The 21,758-nt window shown below is 38.6% G+C and overlaps 1 protein-coding gene and 1 pseudogene across 1 annotated transcript in view; both read left to right on the forward strand.

Annotated features, from left to right (window-relative positions):
- The window catches only part of LAMC1 (laminin subunit gamma 1), a 120,395-nt gene that overhangs the window by 26,856 nt on the left and 71,781 nt on the right, over window positions 1–21,758 (forward strand). The gene's annotated exons all lie outside the window — the stretch shown is intronic.
- LOC118149326 (U6 spliceosomal RNA) lies at window positions 20,715–20,829 on the forward strand (annotated as a pseudogene).

Here is a 21,758-nt window from a genome sequence, read left to right on the forward strand (position 1 = left end):
AGAATAAAATGTCATCTATACAATGTGGCTGTAATTAACAACTTTTGGGCACTGGTACCACTTGTTACTCTTTCCTAAATTTGTGGGTCATTTCCAGTATTCTAACGGCAACAGTGCTGTAACACAGTCCCTAGGATACTGATTGATATTCTATTATATTGAGAAAAAAACAGGGGTAAATAAAGTCTTTTGACATGTTAACGAACTGATGGCTTAGGGTTTCAAAATTAACCTACTCCATATATTGCAAGGTTGCTTCTCTTAGCCTGAAGTTTACTTAGATGAAAAACATAGAACATTTTATTTCTTTAGTGTCTACTTTATGCTAGACACTGTAGCTGGCTCAGAGACCACAAAACTCAATGTGGGAACATTTGGCTCTGATTAAGAGGAAGTCAGTGATTATTCACAGACTCCTACGATACAGCCTTCCTAGAGCCTTAGAGGCTTTTCCACTTCACCCCCTCTTCTACTGGAGAGGAGCACGTCCGGAGGTGAGTGGTTCCTCATGGTATCAGGATTTCTTCTTTGTGCTCTACTGCGTTGCCTTTTCTTCTGCCATCTTATTCCTTTTATTAGTGAGAATTTTGTGCATCCTTTATTTTTTGAGATGGAGTTTTGTTCTTGTTGCCTAGGCTGCAGTGCAATGGCATGATCTCGGCTCATTGCAACCTCTACCTCCTGGGTTCAAGTGATTCTCCTGCCTCAGCCTCCCAAGTAGCTGGGATTACAGGCACCCGCCACTACATCTGGCTGATTTTTTGTATCTTTAGTAGGGACAGGGTTTCACCATATTGGTCAGGCTGGTCTCGAACTCCAGACCTCAGGTAATCCACCTGCCTCGGCCTCCCAAAGTGCTGGGATTACAGGTGTGAGCCACCGCACCTGGCCGCATCCTTTATCATTTCTCTTCCTAGTGTGTGAAATGTGGTGATAGATGTTTATAACCATTTAATAGGGATTGACTCAGCTATGAACTTGACACCTGCTTAGGGTGACTTATTTAGCCTCTTGAAGCCTCAGTTTTCTTGTTTGTAAAAAATAGGGTAATAATGGTACCTACTTTGTAGGATTTATGTGAGGATTTAATGAAATAAAGGCATTAATAGTGTTTATGTGGTGTTTGATGCAAAGCAAACATACAATCGATGATTATTTTCATGAGCTTAATAAAACTGAGGATCTAGCTAGGGACACTTTTTGGAAGAGAGGTATTATAGAGTTACTGTTGCATTAAAAAGTCTCCTGTCGGGAGGTGGGATGTTCAGGCCAGTTGTCTTGGCGCATGAGAACACGAGGTCAGGCATTCGAGGCTATCCTGGGCAATGCATAAACCTCTGATCCATTAAAAAAAAGTCTCTGGTGTATTGAATGAGCATCAAGTGGCATTTTTATATTTTTATATTTCAGTCCTCTTACTTTAGTAAGGATGGAGCAGAACTGGCCCAGACTCCTCTGCTGCTCCCCAGTGCTTCTGAAAGGGCAGTGTGGTGCAGGTGTTAGAGCATGGCTGTGGAGGCAGATGGATCTCAGGCCGGCTGTGCTTCAGCTGCCTGCCACCATGTGACAGGCCTCCTTGGATATAAAGTTCCATAATTTCTTCAGGTATTAAAAGTGAACCATCGTGTTTCCCTTATGGGACTGTAAAGATTAAATAGAATGATGAACATAGAGCAGCCAGTGCAGCACCCACCCCATGACTGATCCACACTCTGCTTCCTTTTCCTTTTCTGTGATACTTGATGCTTGCCATATATGGGCTCCTCTTGCTCCCAGTTTCTGTTTCTTCCCTGTATGACCTTACCAGATTTGGTCTGGGGTCAGACGAGTCCCACTGTCTTTCAAGGCCTGACCTGAGCTGTCTTCTTCCTTGAAGAGTTCTTCCACCACTTCCCGCCCACCAACTCATTGATCTGTCCTTAATTTTTCCAGTAATACCTGTTTGGCATTTAACCAGTCCATGAGGGGGCATAAAAGGACCTTGCAGACCCTAGAAGTCATTTAGCCGACCACCCTCATTATGCAGGTGAGGAAGCTGAGGTCCAGGGAGATAGCAATTGCCTAAGATCAGGTTTCCCACTTCTAGACTAGTGCTCTCTCCACCACCCTATGTACTGTCTCTGTTTTTGAGTCCATAAAACAACAAACAAACACCAGAATAAACACAGAAACCTGGAAATAGGAGATTATATATGCAGACTTGCACTTCATGGGACAGAGAGCTGCTTCTGGATTTGTACTCTGTTCACAAGCTATATGCCTGTTTTACTTTAATTGTTAGGTATAATATATGAGTAATTCTATTTTATTTAAAATTGTAACACATGAATTAATAAATATACACTTACTAAGCATGTCCTGTATACAAAGCTTTGAGGACTGTGAGCTTCATAAAAGAGTCTGTGCTTTCAGGGAGTTCACAGCCTGTTGGGCTGTTGAAAAGCTGTAGGGATAAGGAAAACTCAAGCAGTGTGAGGTTCTTGAGCTTTCCAAAATGCTGTTTCCCCACAAGAACTAAGACGAAACAGATTCGGAGAAACACAGATTGGTGTTCTTACCTTGTTCTCTCCTGTACCCTCTCCAAGAAAAGGTATTTGGTAGTGGCAGGTGTATTTATTTATATTTCAAAGGCACAATGATGTCTGCTTCACAGCCTTCTGAATGTGGTGAGGGACTTTATTTGGTCAGCCCTTGTTCCTTACCACTCCCTTTGCTGTCTTTGATGGGTAAGCAGATTGCATGAGGCAGGCCAGTCTCTCGTTTCACTAGGTTGCCTGTCTCTCTGAAAACTTCCTGAACTATACCAAACTATAAAGAAAAAAAAATATTTTGGGGATGGAGTCTTGTTCTATCACCCAGGCTGGAGTGCAGTGGCACAATCTCATCTCACTGCAACCTCTGCCTCTTGGGTTCAAGTGATTCTCCTGCCTCAGCCTCCCAAGTAGCTGGGATTACAGGCACATACCACCATACCCAGCTAATTGTTGTGTTTTTAGTTTCACAATGTTGGCTAAGCAGGTCTTGAACTCCTGACCTCAGTGATCCACCACCTTGGCCTCTCAAAGTGTTGGGATTACAGGTGTGAGCCACCGTGCCTAGCCAAACCATATACACATTTATTTAAAAATTTTGATGGCTGGGTGCGATGGCTTATGCCTGTAATCCCAGCATTTTGGGAGCCCAAGGCGGGTGAATCGCTTGAGGTCAGGAGTTCAAGACCAGCTTGGCCAACATGGTGAAACCCGCCATCTCCACTAAAAATACAAAAATTAGCCAGACATGGTGGTGAGCACCTGTAATCCCAGATACTTGGGAGGCTGAGGCAGGAGAATTGCTTGAGTCTGGGGAGGTCGCAGTGAGCCGAGATCATGCCACTGCACTCCAGCCTGGGTGAAAAAGCAAGACTCTGTCTCAAAAAAAAAAAAAATTTTTTGACAGCTGTCAAACTGTAGCCTAAACCTGAAGAGTTGGGAAGTTGAAAATATATGTTGTGTATTTACCCTCATTTAATTTCTATTGAAGATGTTCTTTTTTTCCTTCTTACACAATTATATGCTTTAACCAAACATATTATATATTTTTATGTGCATTTCAGTACATAGGAATTGAATCATAATTGGAAGTCCTCTTTAGAAGGATTTGCTGGTTTGACAAATAATAGCAGACTTCATCTCTTTCTAAAAATAAACCATCAGTTTATGTCATTGAATATATTTGACCCTTCTAAAAAGAGGTTCTCTCATTCTTTTTTTTAACATGAGAGGATATTTATTTTTTGTCTGTGATGTAGTTTTCTAAAAGTTCGTCTCTATTGGCTGCTTCATTTCTGTTCTAAATATAGCAGGTTCTTGGAAGTGTACTTAAAGAGGCAATTTAAGGATTTTATCTCAAGTCTGTGGATTGTAGTTGAGTGGATGCTAGTTTTTGGTCAGTTGTATTTCATATCTGTAACATAAGGATATTGAGGGTGACTAAATTTTACAATGTTTTGCAATTTTATACCTTTTTGTATCTGTCTGCTTCTTGAAATCATTGCTTTTTGTGATAAAGACTCCTCTATGGTTAGTTCAATTTTCTTGGCAGGTTTTGTTTCTTCTAGACAGTTATTGGATAGTAGAGTTTCATATTGTTTTCTATCTCCAGTAAATATTCACTGAAATGAAGAATGATGGATTTGGTGATTTGGGAGTCTGGTGTGTGAATGAATCATTAGAAAACACATCTTAAAAGATTCGGGTTTAAGTTCTCTGGTTCTTATACATGGTTCCCATTTTTCTATAATGTCTTCTTATGTCTCAATATGTAAATATTTTGTCTTATACTAATATTTCTTGTTACCCAAATTATCTCCTAGGACTGTTTATGTAGACTTGAAGTATTTCTTCTGTCTGTGGGTGTGGGTGTTCCAAGTACCTTTCCAAAAACATGTGGGAATTTTGGCCCACCTACTGGTTTCCCTGGAGCATGAGAGAAGGTGATTAATAGGGAGAAAAAAACTCACAAAAAGCTACCTACATGTTTACGTGTATTTTAAAGGAAAAACCTGTCAGCTGCAATTGAAGCAGCAAGGGCTCTCTTCAAGTAAGGTAATATCTATATATTGTTCTATTTTATAACATGAAAATTTTCTCCCCTTGGAAAAAACATCTCACAGAAGAGTTTCTTGAAAGGTAACTATGATATGACAAGCCCTGTTTTTGTTGTGCATAGGCAATTGCTTCTATTGTGTTCCCTGCAGCCTAGTGCATGTGTGTTTTCTTAGCCTCATCTGGTAGTGAAGTGGCCTCTAGCTCAGGTCTTCACAGGCAGAACATCCATGCTTAGAGGAGGCTGTATTAGCAAAATTAAAAACCTACTCAGAGATAAGGGAGAGGCTTCATTGTTGATGATATTGTTAACTCAGGCTCAGTTTCCTTGTTTGAACGATGTTCTGAATGCTTACTGATGGGCTATTAATAAGTTACATTATGATGTAACTTGGCATCCCAGACTGGATAAGCCCACTTGCCCTGATATACGCCAGCATTTGTGGTTTGTAATAATAACGCTGTAATCTCAGCTCCTTGGGAGGCTGAGGCAGGAGAATTGCTTGAATCTGGGAGGTGGAGGTTGGAGTGAGCCAAGATCATGCCATTGCACTCCAGCCTGGGCAACAAGAGTGAAACTCTGGCTCAAAACAAAATAAAACCCTGCTTGTGTGGCAGGAGATAGTGGAAATGCTCTGAGAGGCACCTAATTTCAGTTAAGAAACTAGCCAAGCTAAGTGACTTGCTCAGTGTAAGTCTACAACTAATTTGTGGCAACTCTGGACATTGAACTGGGTCCGGGAGCAAATTATAAGAAACATAGGGGACCCAGATGTGGAATAGTGAGAGGATGAAGAGAGTGCGATTCAGGCTGGGGTCGTGTATAGCATATTCAGAGAAGTCCACAGAATCTGAAGTTAGGTTTGGATGCCATTTACCACTTACAAACTATGTGCATTAGAGCAAGACATTTGATTACTCTGACTATAGGTTCCTTAATTATAGAGACGTTGTAAGGATTAAATGAGATGGCACGTCAGAAGTGTCTGGCACTGTGTGGTGGGCATCATGTGTTCCATGATGGCAGAAGTTACTATTCTGGTACCTGAAGTGGGAAGGGGAGCAAGGAAGGAAACGTGAGCATTGTGATAGTAGGGAGGGCTCTGTTGATTTTGAAAGGAGAGTCCTTTCAAAGCAAGTCTTTAAAAATCTCAACTCTGATCATGTCACTATCTGCTTAGAAATCACCCTCATCATGTAGCCAGACTTTTAAGTCCTTGTGAATGTGTCTTTCCTACTTGCTCCTTGCATTCCACTTATGCTCTATCTCTGGCAGTTCCTGGAATATGCTGTGCATTTTCATGTTTATCTTAAGTAGGATGGCAGCTGGGCAGCTGACGCCTATAATCCCAGCACTTTGGGAGGCCGAGGTGGGTGGATCATGAGGTCAAGAGATCGAGACCATCCTGGTCAACAAGGTGAAACCCCGTCTCTACTAAAAATACAAAAATTAGCTGGGCATGGTGGTGTGTGCCTGTAGTCCCAGCTACTGGGGAGGCTGAGGCAGGAGAATTGCTTAAATCCAGAAGGCGGAGGTTGCGGTGAGCTGAGATTGTGCCATTGCACTCCAGTCTGGGTAACAACAGCGAAACTCGGTCTCAAAAAAAAAAAAAAAATAGTAGTATGGCATGCACCAATAGTTCCAGCTAGTCAGGAGGCTGAGGCAGGAGGATTGCTTGAGCCCAGGAGTTCAAGTCCAGCCTGGGCTACATAGCAAGACCCCAAGTGAAAAAAGAAAAGAAAAGGAATTACCCCTTTACCTTGTTCCTCTTTCCTGCTTTCATCATCCTTTGAGACTCAATTCAAACTTCGTTTCCACAATGAAGTCTCTTGGGCCAGGCTCTTCTCATGTCTTACTTTCTCTTGCAGTGACTCACTATGCCTGTTGTGTTTCCATAGTACCCTGTACACAGTGTTACAGTGGTTACTACACCATGTCCTAACGATTTGTTTACATGTCTGACTCATTTAATTATCATTACATTCCCTGGGGACAAGAGCTAGATCTTAGTCATCTTTGTATTCCTAGCACTAGGTTGATTCCAGACACAGAGTAGGCGCTTATTAGATGCTTATATGACTGAATGAATGGGTGAAAAGCAGAAATACAGAAGTTATCTTAGGTTGGTATAACAGTACGAGCAAAATAGGGATGCAAAATTAGTGTTATTGTGATGGTAAGAATGAGACAGTTTGAGAAAAGATTGAGAAGTAGGTTTGTGTAAAATAGAGGTAGGAAGATATGATCACTTCATGGAAGGCTTTGAATATGAAAGCAGACCAATTGAGATGTGTTAGGAAAGGGAGCCACTTTAGTTTTTTTGTTGGAAGTGGCATGGTTAGATAGCACAGTTGTAGGAAGATTAGTCTAGTGGATTGAAAGAGGCAAAGTTTGGATCCTGGAATACTAGGTTATGTTATTGCAGCAATCCAGATGTGAGTTAATAAGGGGGGTGGGACTAGGGTGATGCCAGTCAGGAAGGCAAAAGGAGAGACACTGAAAACAGCAAATCACAAAACTCTGGCAAACCAGTTCACTTGTAGGTTTCAAACATTTTGGTGTGCCAAGGTTCCCAGCCTCCATACCCCCTTCAAAAATAGTCCTTCCATTTGAGTCTTTGGTTATTAGTAGTTATTATCTAAAAACTCTGCCTAAATCCTGATCTTTCTACTCTGATTTGTCAAAGGAACAGTTCTTTCAGTATTAATTTTTGTCTTTAGATTTTTTTTTTTTTTTCTTCCCGTAGGCTCATCTCTGTTGGGCTGTGAGCCCAGAAGGAAAGTTGGGAAATAATTTGTCAGTTGTCTTTGGCATTTACAAGATGTTCCTATAGTCTCATTATAACATGGTTTCCTGACATTTTGTTATGGTGGTTGTTGTTGACAGTGCTTACTGGAAACCACCACCTATATCTTTATTTCTTTTTGTAGAAGTACCTATATCTTTTAAGTTAGGTGTTACTTTGAGATATTCCTATAAAGTCTTTTGTTCATAGATTATGAAAAATGTCAAAAGGAATTCTAATCAGAAATCAGTTTTGCTCTGTGAATTTGGCACATTGAAATATAAATGATCTAATTGATACATTCTGTCTCTTATTTTCATTTAGTATTGAGGTAAATGCACAGAGGCCATAGAAGAAGGGAATAACTAATGAGTACCTGTTCACAGACATCATTTCTATTGAAGGCTCACAATACCTGGTAAAGTAAATATTAATAATCTATTAAGGAAATTAAGGCTTTGGGCAATTAATTTGTCTCACTGTACATCATTGGGACATGGCAGAGAAGGAAGCCGATGTCTTTTTTCTGAATATAGTGCCCGTTGACTCTTTGACTCTGCACATTTGCATACAGCAGTTCTTAGATCTTCTTGGTAACAGAATCCTTTATCCCATGAAATCAGACTCCCAATATATAAAACACATAAGAATAGTGTTCAGTTATATACATTTATTGCATTTGGTACATTAAATTTCAGGTGTAAAGTTGGTTTCATCTTATAACTTATTTCTATATGTTTTGTTTGCAAAATTTAAAAAGTTCAAAGTTTCAAAGATACGAAGATACTAATAGCTTTTTTACTGCATCAATACCGTCATTATTTTCTTGTCAGACCATGATAAAAATTACGATGTGGATCTTTAATAGCTTTTTAAATAGCTTATCTTGCAGTTTCAGGGCACCGTTTGATTATATGGGTGCAGAAAACTTGAGAAATAATTAGGAGGAAATTTTGTTTTACAGTTGTATTAGCCAAGGCGGGCGGATCATCTGGTCAAGAGTTCAAGACCACCTGGCCAACATGGCGAAACCCCATCTCTACTAAAACTATAAAAATTAGCCAGGTGTGGTGAGGCGTGCTGTAATCCCAGCTACTCAGGAGGCTGAGGCATGAGAATTGCTTGGACCCAGGAGGTGGAGGTTGCAATGAGCCGAAATTGCACTACCACACTACAGCCTGGGTGATAGAGTGAGACTCAGTCTCAAAAAATAAAAATTAAAAAAAATAAAGCAGTATTACTAATCATATTTAGTGACATCCACAGTAATTGTCAGTTAAGTATATTTTGAGGGCAGGAAGGGAGTTAGTGAATGCCTCCACATCCAACTTTAATATTCATTGTTTGGCAGAAAAACAGTTTTTGAATGTACCTTGTAACATTTTAAGATGTTACTTAAACAGTCAGAAGCCGGTCAGCTTTTTACTCAAAATTCCAGAATAGTCAAATTTCTTTTGTTTTGCATGTTAAGTTTAAATGAATATTTTTCTGCAGTCCTTAGTGTAGTAAGATTGGAGCTTGTTCAGCAAGATAGGCAAGTTCATGCCTATGAGGTTTATTTCAGAGATAGGTAATTAACATAATTGATCAACCAAAGTGATTTATTAAAAAAACACCTCATTAGAAATATTTAAATCAGCACATTGCCACAAAGCAAATGAGAAGACGTTGGAATTTGGAGTTGTAATGTATGGGTATTGGTACCCTGGAAGTAAGAACTTCCAAGGTGCCTTAGTGAAATTGACAGCTTAGATGGCATTGTCTGTTACTATTTGGAAGATGCTGACATCTGATGTTTGTAATTAACCATTAGAACACATGTTAGCAGTTGCTTTTGTAGGGGCCATGCTATTTTCTTGGTCTCTCCTATCATTGCTTTAAACAGTACACTGTAATGTCTTATAAAAATCTTCCTTTTATTTTTTTCTGCAGAAATAAACACACAGGCAAGATAGAAACACATCTATCTCATCAGTTCAATTTAAATCATTATGAAAAGTTTAGTCAAATTCATACATCAGATGAACTCATTAAATACAGAGGGTATTATTGTTTGAAATTTTCCCCAGATGGTAATATGAAATAATGCTCTTGATTTTATTTCCATAATAGCTTGCTTATTCATCATACTTCATACAGATCCCCCCACCCCCCTGCCTTTGGATAATGTTTACCTCTCACATAGTTCATTCTGGGTTATGGTAATTTACTTTGAATGACAAATTAATTAAAGTTTTATTGTCAGGTTTTAAGTATAAAAGAGACAGACCTGAAATTTGAAATCTCTATTAGGTATTGTGAAGCAAAGTGGGTAAACTTTATTATGTAGAATTGACTCTTAAACTATGGCAAAGTGCAGGCACCAGCCAAGCAGGTGTGTTTGGGCTTTCCCTGGCACTGGAGCATGGTACAGGGCAGTAATGATGCAAGTGCTTTTATATATATGTATATATAGGCATGCATTGCTTAACAATGGGGTGCATTCTGAGAAATGCATTGTTAGGTGATTTTGTCATTGTGTGAATGTCATAGGGTGAACTTAGACAAACTTAGATGGTCTAGCCTACTACATACCTAGGCTATATGGGATGGCCCATTGGTCCTAGGCTATAAACCTGTACAGCATGTGACTGTATTGAATACTGGAGGCCTTTGTAACACATTGGTAAGTACAGTATGCCCTCGCTTAGTGTCTTCAATAGGTTTTTGGTAACTACTACTTAAAATGAAATGATGTGGGAAAACCAGTTTTGCCATAGGCTTAACTTGATGTAAACAAGTTAAGTTCCTGTGGCATACTTCTGGTCACAGAAACATAGCTAAACATAAACACTTCTAAAACTAAACTTTGAAATCAACGTGTGTTATATATACATTTAAAAAAGATTAACAAAAACAAGTAGGACAATTATTTACCCAATTTTTGGTGAATCAGTAAGTAACAGTGGCCATAGTGGTGGGGGGTTAAATCAAGGAATAAAGTTTGCAAAGCGAAAATTGTAAGGAGCACCTCCTATTACCATATAATTCAAAAACAAACCAAAAAACCAAAATGAAGTTACAAATATGGCAGGTCACCATGCACTTTTGTACTGCATCATGCGTTTATATGATTACCGTATATGCTATGAATCTGTAGCTTACAATAATTTGTATTCATTTTCTAACTTATTCTAGTTTAGGGTCATAAGTAGCTGGAGCCTGTTTCAGCAGCTCAGGAACCAACTTTGCTAGAAATGCCATTCCACTGCAGGGTGCATTCTGACACACATACCCACACTCACTCAGACTGGGACCATCTAGACATGCCAGTTAACCTAACATGCACATCGTTGGGATGTGGAAGGAAACTGGAATACCTGGAGAAAACCTGCACACATGAGGAGAATGTGCAAACTCCACATGGACAGTGGCCCCGGCTGGGACCTGATTTTTTTTTCTTATCAAAACTGTAACTGAACAGTGTCGAATGAAACAATGTTGAACGAAATGTCACTACTTAAGGACCTGCTGTGTTTGTGTATCTAAACATAACGAAAGATAGGAAAAGGTACAGTAAAAATATGGTACTATAATTTTATGGGAACGCCGTCTTATATGTGGTTCATCTTTGAAACACTGTCATGCAGTGCATGACTGTACATACAGTGAGGGAAAAAGAGACTGTACATATATATTGAGGGAGATTTAAGTAATTGACTTTTGTTATTATAGGGGCTGGCAAGTCTACAGTCTGTGGGCAGGCCAGCAGGCTGCAAATTTGGTTAAGATGTTGTAGTCTTGAGTTCGAAAGCTGAAAACTCAGCCAAAATTTTTATATTGCAGTTTGGAAGCAGAATTTCTTCTTCTGGAACTTAAGTCTGCTATTAAGGCCTTTGACGTATTGAATGAGGCCCACCCACAATATGGATTTGTTTTACTCAGAGTCTACTAATTTAAATACTAATCATATCTAAAAATGCTTTAAAAGCAATGGCTAGGCTGGTGTTTGATCGAGCAGCTGGATGCTGTAGCCTTGCCAAGATGACACATGAGATTAATCATCACATGTATATTTTTAATTGTAATTTTTGAAACATTAACAATATTTTAAAATTAGGTTTGATTCAGTGTGAATATATCTTTGGATATCTGGAGCTCTGAGAAGAATGAAAAGTAGTTGTTTACTTTGAGAGGCAATGGTATTGAAAGAACCAGTGATTTGCAGCTGGGTGATTTGGGTTCAAATAAATTCCAGCTATGCCATTTACAGTTTGTGTGGCTTTGGTGAGGTTTCTTGAACTTGAGCCTCAATTTCCATATTTATAAAAGAAGGTGTTACTTTATCAAGCTACTTTAGTAAGCGAGAGAATGCTTGTAAAACTCCCACCGAAGTGACTGGCATATAGTGACATTCAATACATGATAACTCACTGTTTCATAGTGATTATTATTATAAGTTTAGGTTTATATTGCATTTTAAAGTTTTAAAATTTTCCTTTATATCTTTTAAACTATATCCTTTTACACAAGTGTACTGTACTTTGTATTGTTTATGGGAAAAATTTAGTCAAAATCTAGCACTCTTAATTTTAGAGTTCTTGTTTCTAAGAATATTGTAATTGAACAGCTAAAAAAGACAATTGACATTATGCTACCAGAGGGTTGGATGAAGTTAACTGAGGTATCCTAAAAAGCATCTGCCACAGATCTTGGGCCAATAAGTTTTGTTTATTGTGTTTTAGTCATTGGCATACAACTTTTCTGAAGTTCTGCATTACAGTTAAGTACATTCTAAGAATGCATCATAAGTGTACTTTCTTGTTTTGTTACCAGTGTCTGTTAAAACGGAATAGTTTTCTAGAAAAGCTATAAAGTAGTCATATTCTTATAGATTTTACATCTAGGACTTTGTCTAATTATTGATGATTTACTGAGTAGCTCTGGGATTTTGTTAAGAAATTAAAAATTTTTCCTCTGTATGATTTTTCAATTTTGCTTAGAATTCTTTTTTAGTCAGTGTGTTTTTAAAGCACTCATTTTAATTTAATAAAATGATGAGTATGTCTCCTAAAGTTGACCACATAACTATAAATTGTATATTTTGCATTTCTTTGTTGGCAATAGTTTCCTACTGACTGTTTTGTACTTGTCAATATTTTTAAAAATTTTTATTTTTAGCTTGCCAGTATTGACCTTAATATTTGTAGTTTTGGGGGTATCATGATAGCAGAAAGGACTCAGAAAATCTATTATTAGAGAGCTTCACATGGGTGCTGCTGTAATAAAATGAATGGTGAAAAGAGACTTATAGCTGTTGGTTTCTGATAAATCTCCCAGAAAATAAGTGGATTGGAGTCCATTAACTCAAGCTTCCCGTAGCATAATGGGAGATGAGCTTAGGGCCTCTTTCCTAGTAAGTAACCTTACTTAGGGGCTAGGGGATAGATCAAAAGTATCTGAGAATACTGAGTTTCTTAGTACCAAATTGAAAATGGATTTTTTTTTAAAAGAGGCCTTTTTTATGACTTTATTGCCAGAGATGATGTAGCATGTTGATGGATTATTCATTTTGTATTGTTTGTGTGTGTGTGTGTGTGTGTGTGTGTGTGTGTGTGTGTAAAGAATAATACTGCATACAGTTGTCCCAGTCGTCAATGCTGAAATGAATTTGAAATGTAAGCTAATTGTTTTCAAGCACTTAGGATATTATAGTCTAAGGTAAGAAACAGTAAGCTAGTACTCATTTGTTGTCCTAAGCAAATTACTAATTATTTAGGTGAGAATGAAGAATAAATCAAAACCAGAAAGGTTTAGGGATATTAATCTTCTTCAAATTAGTTGAGGAAGTTAGCAGTGGCTACTGACTCCTAATGAGGACCTACTGTATGTAAGCACTGTATTACTATGTTATGTTCGTTATCCTCACAAGAACTCTGTGAAGTAGATATTAAATTATTGCAGGTCTCAGTCACATATCCAACACTCAGGGCAAGATGCGTTTCACAATCCATGGCTTTTTTAGGTTTTTAGAAAAGTGACATATGGGCTGGGCACGGTGGCTCACACCTGTAATCAATACCAGCACTTTGGGAGGCCGAAGTGGGTGGATTCCAAGGTCAGGAGATCAAGACCGTCTTGGCTAACACGGTGAAACCACATCTCTACTAAAAATACAAAAAATTACCCTGGCATGATGGCACATGCCTGTAGTCCCAGCTACTCAGGAGGATGAGGCAGGAGAATCGCTTGAATACAAGAGGCAGAGGTTGCAGTGAGCTGAGATTGCACCACTGCACTCCAGCCTGGGCGACAGAGAGAGACTCCATCTCAAAAAGAGAAAAAAAGGGGACACAGGCATGTACTTTATATCAGTGGTCTCCAATCTTTTTTGGCACCAGGGGCTAGTTTCGTGAGGACAGTTTTTCCATGGGCCAGGCAGAGGGATGGTTTGGGATAAAACTGTTCCACCTCAGATCACCAGGCATTAGATTCTTATAAGGAGTGTGCAACCTAGATCCTTGCATGTGCAGTTCACGATACGGTTTGTGCTCCTATGAGAATCTAATTCTGCCACTGATCTGACAGGTGGCAGAGCTCAGGCGATAATGCCCTTACCCTCCACTAACCTCCTGCTATGAGGCCCTGTTCCTCACAGGCCAGGGACCAGTACACTTGCTTTATATTATGTACTCCACCACCCTCAGCAGTGTTTAAACAAGCACCCCATAATTGCACACATGACTAATTTCTCTCTACCTTTTGTCATCATTTCAGTGTCTCTGATTTTTTAAAACAATCACTGAATTTCAGACACAGTGTAAGTAAATATTGACTTTCCCACCTCATGATTTTCCATCTAACTTAATGTGCATTTTGATTCAGTTTTAGTGGAATATTGGGAAATTCAGTACTGCGAGTGAAATTAGAAGATTTCTAGTCAACATTTTCTACAAGACCCATCATACATTGCCCTTATTCTAACACTTTCAAAAGTATTTTTATAGTTTATAGTCTTAGCCCATAAGAATGCTGTATTATATTATTTTTTGCTGCCAGTTTTCTATTAACCATCTCTTAAATTTATCCCTTTTTCACAAAATGCAAAAGCGGTTTGACAGCAAACTAGAACATGTTTTCTAGTTTGTATATAGAAACAACTTAGTGTTTAAGATTTTACTGTTTTTAGGGTTCAAAACATACCTGTTAATGTTTTCCTTGGGAATTAAATGTATTTAACTGTGATTAGTATTTAGTTTCTTGATTTGATTTGAATGGAGAAAACTCAGACTCATGATGTCAGAGAAAAGATTTTGTGGGGCTGGGTGCAGTGGCTCATGCCTGCAATCTCAGCACTTTGGGAGGCCGAGGCAGGAGGATCACTTAGGCCCAGGATCCCAGGAGTTCAAGACCAGCCTGGGCAACATGGTGAAATGCCATCTTTACAAAAGACAAAAATTAACCGGGCATGGTGGAGTACCTGTAAGCCCAGCTACTCTGGAGGCACAAGAATCGCTTGAACCTGGGAGGTGGAGGTTGCTGTGAGCCGAGATGGTGCCACTGTACTCCGCCTGGGTGACAGAGTGAGACTCCGCCTCAAAAAAAAAAAAAAAAAAAAAGATATTGTGGGCCTTATAGTTTAGCTGAGTTCAAGACCTACTTTCCTTTCAATTACTTAATTTCTGTGTTTAAAATGAGGCTGTTAATACTACTTACTTCCAGGGTTGTAGGAGGGTTAAATGATGAGATCCTTGCAGTAGGTTAGAACTGTATCTGATATATCGTGAACACTAGAGGGTTAAATGATGAGATCCTTGCAGTAGGTTAGAACTGTATCTGATATATTGTGAACACTAGAGGGTTAAATGATGAGATCCTTGCAGTAGGTTAGAACTGTATCTGATATATTGTGAACACTAGAGGGTTAAATGATGAGATCCTTGCAGTAGGTTAGAACTGTATCTGATATATCGTGAACACTAGAGGGTTAAATGATGAGATCCTTGCAGTAGGTTAGAACTGTATCTGATATATTGTGAACACTAGAGGGTTAAATGATGAGATCCTTGCAGTAGGTTAGAACTGTATCTGATATATTGTGAACACTAGAGGGTTAAATGATGAGATCCTTGCAGTAGGGTTAGAACTGTATCTGATATATCGTGAACACTAGAGGGTTAAATGATGAGATCCTTGCAGTAGGGTTAGAACTGTATCTGATATATTGTGAACACTAGAGGGTTAAATGATGAGATCCTTGCAGTAGGTTAGAACTGTATCTGATATATTGTGAACACTAGAGGGTTAAATGATGAGATCCTTGCAGTAGGTTAGAACTGTATCTGATATATTGTGAACACTAGAGGGTTAAATGATGAGATCCTTGCAGTAGGTTAGAACTGTATCTGATATATTGTGAACACTAGAGGGTTAAATGATGAGATCCTTGCAGTAGGGTTAGAACTGTATCTGATATATTGTGAACACTAGAGGGTTAAATGATGAGATCCTTGCAGTAGGTTAGAACTGTATCTGATATATCGTGAACACTAGAGGGTTAAATGATGAGATCCTTGCAGTAGGGTTAGAACTGTATCTGATATATTGTGAACACTAGAGGGTTAAATGATGAGATCCTTGCAGTAGGTTAGAACTGTATCTGATATATTGTGAACACTAGAGGGTTAAATGATGAGATCCTTGCAGTAGGTTAGAACTGTATCTGATATATCGTGAACACTAGAGGGTTAAATGATGAGATCCTTGCAGTAGGGTTAGAACTGTATCTGATATATTGTGAACACTAGAGGGTTAAATGATGAGATCCTTGCAGTAGGTTAGAACTGTATCTGATATATTGTGAACACTAGAGGGTTAAATGATGAGATCCTTGCAGTAGGGTTAGAACTGTATCTGATATATTGTGAACACTAGAGGGTTAAATGATGAGATCCTTGCAGTAGGTTAGAACTGTATCTGATATATCGTGAACACTAGAGGGTTAAATGATGAGATCCTTGCAGTAGGTTAGAACTGTATCTGATATATTGTGAACACTAGAGGGTTAAATGATGAGATCCTTGCAGTAGGTTAGAACTGTATCTGATATATCGTGAACACTAGAGGGTTAAATGATGAGATCCTTGCAGTAGGGTTAGAACTGTATCTGATATATTGTGAACACTAGAGGGTTAAATGATGAGATCCTTGCAGTAGGGTTAGAACTGTATCTGATATATTGTGAACACTAGAGGGTTAAATGATGAGATCCTTGCAGTAGGTTAGAACTGTATCTGATATATTGTGAACACTAGAGGGTTAAATGATGAGATCCTTGCAGTAGGTTAGAACTGTATCTGATATATCGTGAACACTAGATAACTTATTACTGTTATCCCAAGCAAAGGTAAGATTTTAAAATGTTGATGCATTTGAATATTTGTGCTTCAGAAGATAGAAATAGTAACAGATGAAATGCCATTTTCAGGTTGTATTTTTTTAATTCATCAAGTGAGAATAGGAAGTGGCAGGAGTGGAAAGGAGTATTTGCATCTACAGTTCTTAAACTTGAGGCTCAAATAATTTTGGAACATTCATTGATTGATTGAGTAGATTGGCTGCAAGTAGATTGGCTCAAAAAAAAAAAAGTAACGAAATACTGATAAATGCTACAACATGGATGTACCTTAAAAACATTTAGTGAAAGAAGCCAGGCACAAAAGGCAACATACTGTATGATTTAATTTATATGAAAAATCCAGAATATGCAAATCCATAGAGACAGAGGAGTTGTTGGTAGGGAGAGGAGGGGATGGGGAGGACTGCTAGTGGATATGGGGTTTCTTTTTGGGGTGATGAAATGTTCTGGAATTAAATAGTGGTGATGGTTGCACAGCCTTTTGAATATGCTACAAACCACTGATTTGTATATTTTTAATGGGTGAATTTTATGCTATTTGAATTATTAATAAAGTTCTCAGAGAACTCTCACCAGGTATATTACATTTGGCACATTAATCTAAATCTCTTGTGGCTTTACGTTTTAAATGTATACAATAGATACAAAATAAATTCAGATGCCACATCCTAGTTACTCTAGGGAATAGAGATGCATCAAAATGCAGATGCCAACTTACATATTCTGGTACTAATGTAACTCCTATTTGTGGAAGAATTTGTCATTTATAAAGGGTTTACATGTCTTACCTCATTTGATCTGTACTACAGTTGTGTGATTTAAATAGAACAGAATTAATTGCGTTCTCATCTGTGTTTTTCAAAGTCTTTTTTCGTACCTTTTACTGTATCCCCTTTCTTCATAACATTCTATCTATTTACATGTCCTTCTTAAAGCTGTTGTTTTTTGTCCGCAGGTAATAGGAACTTGATAAATTCTTTATCCCTGTGTTCTAGTTGAGTAGATCAAGGCGGTTTGGGTTGAAGGGATGTCTACATGTTCCCACACATTGCTGTAGGTTGGAGCCTAAGCTATGCTGGACTCTTCCCATTTTTCCTCACTTGGCCATGTTCAGGTTATGTCCCATGAGGGAAGTGCTGCCAGAGAATTTCTGAGACTTGCCATGAAGGTAGTAGTTTATGGACTTGAATGGAGGTGCTAAAATTGGGCATTCCTTGTCTTGCTTTTTATTTTAAATAACGAACCCTTTTAGTGTTTCACTGTTGAACATGGTGTTTGCTGAGGGCTTTTTGTTGATAACTCTGGTTAAGGAAGTTCTCTTCTCACTTGGAGGTACTGGAAGCACTGAAGAAGAAGTGGGCTTGTCAGATATTTGTTATTTTTTTTTCTGTTTCGCTAACCTGGTATCTCAAAACCGTAGCTTACCTAAAATGAGAGATGCACTTGAAGATATAACTTGGATATTACCGTCTCAAAGCCCTTATGGTGCCTGGAAAATGTGTGAAACGTTCAAGGGAAGTAAAGATCTCAGTATTGTGCTTTTCTTACTTTCATGATGCCTGTTCAAGGGATAAAGGTTTTTGAAATTGTGTTTTAAGGTTTTGTCAAAGTTTATAGCATAAACTCTAAATGTGGGTTTCGGTAATAGGACAAACCTAAGTAGGTTTCAGTTTGTCACACAGAGAGAAAAAAAAGGACAAGAGTGTTGGGCAGGGACTCAGATATCTAGTCTCTTTCCAGAAGGATGTGACCTTGATTTTGAGCTTTTAACCTTTTTAGATCTGAGCTTCCTTAAACCCCCAAAACAAAGTTCTTTCCAGGAGTAGCTTTCCATGAGTATTGTAGTTAACTCTCTGATCTTCGGGTGTTTGAAATGATATCCAGGTAGTGGTTTGCACTTATTACTAGAAACCTTATCACCCTGATTGAGCTTTAGGAAAAATAAATTTGACCTTGAACTGTAAAGTTTTAACAGTATTCTTATTCTAGAGAGTTTAGTACAGAATGACCTGGTGATTTTGTTATTATTTTTTTCATTTAAAAAATTAATTTTTAAAATTTAAAGTCAGGTTGAATTCTACCTGGTATATGTGTTTTAAAATTCAATATGTACCTTCATATTACAGACTTTGTACTGTACCTGCTACATTATGTATTACAACAACATCTGAACTCAGTTAATAGTTTTAGGTTCCTTGTCAGGATTCCGGGTCCTTTATACACTAGCATATAAACATTTTAACTTGCGTTTCTTGCCATATTTTCAAAACAGCCTTGTGTATGTCTGGGAACAATAAATAGGGAGTTTCATTATCACTGTTGTGCTAATACATGTTCAAAGTTAGACAGATGATTAGCTATTTATCAAAATATGTAAAACCTAATTATTAAAAAATGTAATGTCCTATGTCTGTGCACTGGGAGATCCAGGAAAGGTAATTTCTCAAGGAGATTGCAGTCTAGTTGGAGGTGTATATTATGCTGTTTATTCTGTTGTTTCAGTGGAATTTGGAGTGGGAGAGAAAGATATGTTAAACAGAAAGCCTGAAGAGAGGTGTGGGTGTCCAGTGTGTGAGGGAATGCCTCCTCCTCGTAGTATCCAACCAGATTGTTTTGGAAGTTAGAAATATAATGCAGTCAGTCCCCCAACTTACAGAAATACAGCCTAGACCTTCTGGGATGTCATAGTTGTGTGGTAACAGAAAGAAGGAGCATTAGTTGAGTCTGAGGGGAGAGCTGGGTGCTCCTTGCACCTCCTGGGCCCTTTGCTGATCTTGTGGTGGTTTCTGAGGAACCTGTTTTTAGAATGCTTCTCCAGATAGCCACCATCATTGAAGTAGGAATGGGAGTTGAAAGAGATAGGGAGGGCAATCCAGGTAGATAGCGTGGACAAGGCACTGAGCCCGAAAAGAGAATGACCCGGTTGAGTGATTTTAAGTAGTTGAGATGGCACAGTGCCCGGCACACAGTTTCTTCATAAATGATTGCTAAAAGATTGAGTAGACAGATGAATGAATGGGTTGGCTTGTAGGATGTGTGTGGAATTAGGTAGGAGGTTCTTAGACTTGGCCATAATTGCCTAGTAAATCATCCTTCCATAGCCCATTTATAAGGTAAATAGCTAGTCGTAAAGTTCATTCTGAGATTCACTAGTTATATTTGCAAATTGTTTAGTCTCTGGGCCTGTTTCCTGACCTATAAACAAGGTAGTTAGGAGGCTTGGGAATCCTATTCCTCCCACCTTTAGAATAGCTATGATTTTTTTAATAAATAAATTATTTTTTCTTTCTTTTTTTTTTAAAATTTTTTATTGCATTTTAGGTTTTGGGGTACATGTGCAGAACGTGCAAGACAGTTGCATAGGTACACACATGGCAGTGTGTTTTTGCTTCCTTTCTCCCCTTCACCCACATTTGTCATTTTTCCCCAGGCTATCCCTCCCCAGCTCCCCCGCCCCGCTGGCCCTCCCCTTTTCCCCCCAATAGACCCCAGTGTTTAGTACTCCCCTCCCTGTGTCCATGTGTTCTCATTTTTCATCACCCTCCTATGAGTGAGAATATGCAGTATTTCATTTTCTGTTCTTGTGTCAGTTTGCTGAGAATGATGTTCTCCAGATTTTCCATGTTCCTACAAATGACACAAACTCATCATTTCTGATTGCTGCATAATATTCCATGGTGTATATGTGCCACATTTTCCCAATCCAGTCTATTATCGATGGGCATTTGGGTTGGTTCCAGGTCTTTGCTATTGTAAACAGTGCTGCAATGAACATTCGTATGCATGTGTCCTTATAGTAGAATGATTTATAGTCCTTTGGATATATACCCAGTAATGGGATTGCTGGGTCAAATGGAATTTCTGTTTCTAAGGCCTTGAGGAATCGCCACACTGTCTTCCACAATGGTTGAACTAATAAAAATATGGAACGCTTCACGAATTTGTGTGCCGCTTCGGCAGCACATATACTAAAATTGGAAGGATACAGAGAAGATTAGCATGGCCTCTGCGCAAGAATAGCTATGATTTTAAGTAAAGGGACAGGAACCAACCAGTGCTTCTATTGGGGTTCAGAGCTGAGCCTCTTATGCAGTCTTGGCTCTCTAGGCATCCCTCTGGCCTGTCACAGAGTTTGGATAACTGGGATGCCTTGTGGATGCCTGGATATCCTGAGATACTCCAGTTTTGTGGGTGATGGTAATGTCTGTGTGTTCTTCCTTTGTCATCTGGGCCATGATTTAAAGGGTGTACCACCGCCATTTGTATTTAATGTCTAGGGTGGTGAGATAAGAGCTCCAATTAGATTTTTATAACTGGAAACGGAATAAATGCCATATCTAGTTAATAATTACGAAAACCTTTCTCATATTTTTTATTTGGGGCTTAAGGAGAAAATAAACTTTAATTTAGGTTTTTTTTTTTCCCCGCTTCAATTCAGTGGGGTCTTTCTCAAAATCTTAAGTGAGGGTTCTCAGTTCCCATGTAATGTCACCCTCAGCAAATTTCTTCTGTTGATATGTAAAGTATTGTTGGACAGGTGGTAACGAGCAGTGGGTAGGGGTGAGTTAAAGGAAGAGAAATCCTACAGATGGTGGTTGGTTGGATGATAAAGATGTGGGATTGTGTGCTGATATATTCCCCGTGGTGGTCTGCAAATGTGTGTGGGAGACATTTGTTCTCATTTCCTGTTTCATCACAGCCTGCCACCTGCTGTGTCGCTATACAAAGTAACAGTACTTTTAAAGATTGCTGTTTAGGAAATCATATTATATATGTCAGGAAGCTGGGTTTTTTTTGTTTGTTTGTTTTGTTTTTTTTCCAAGTCCCATAAAAGACTGATCCAGGAAACATCTCTCTGTTTGAAAGTTGGTGTGTATGTGTTTGTGTGTGTGTGTGTGTATGTTGTCAACTTAGGAAATTGGTGATTGATGCAGAAAGGAAGATAATGAGTAACTTGGGATTGTGCCTGTGTGGATGTTTTGTCTACAC

The sequence above is a fragment of the Callithrix jacchus genome, chromosome 18 (assembly GCF_049354715.1).
Source record: "Callithrix jacchus isolate 240 chromosome 18, calJac240_pri, whole genome shotgun sequence".
NCBI classification, from domain to species: domain Eukaryota; kingdom Metazoa; phylum Chordata; class Mammalia; order Primates; family Cebidae; genus Callithrix; species Callithrix jacchus.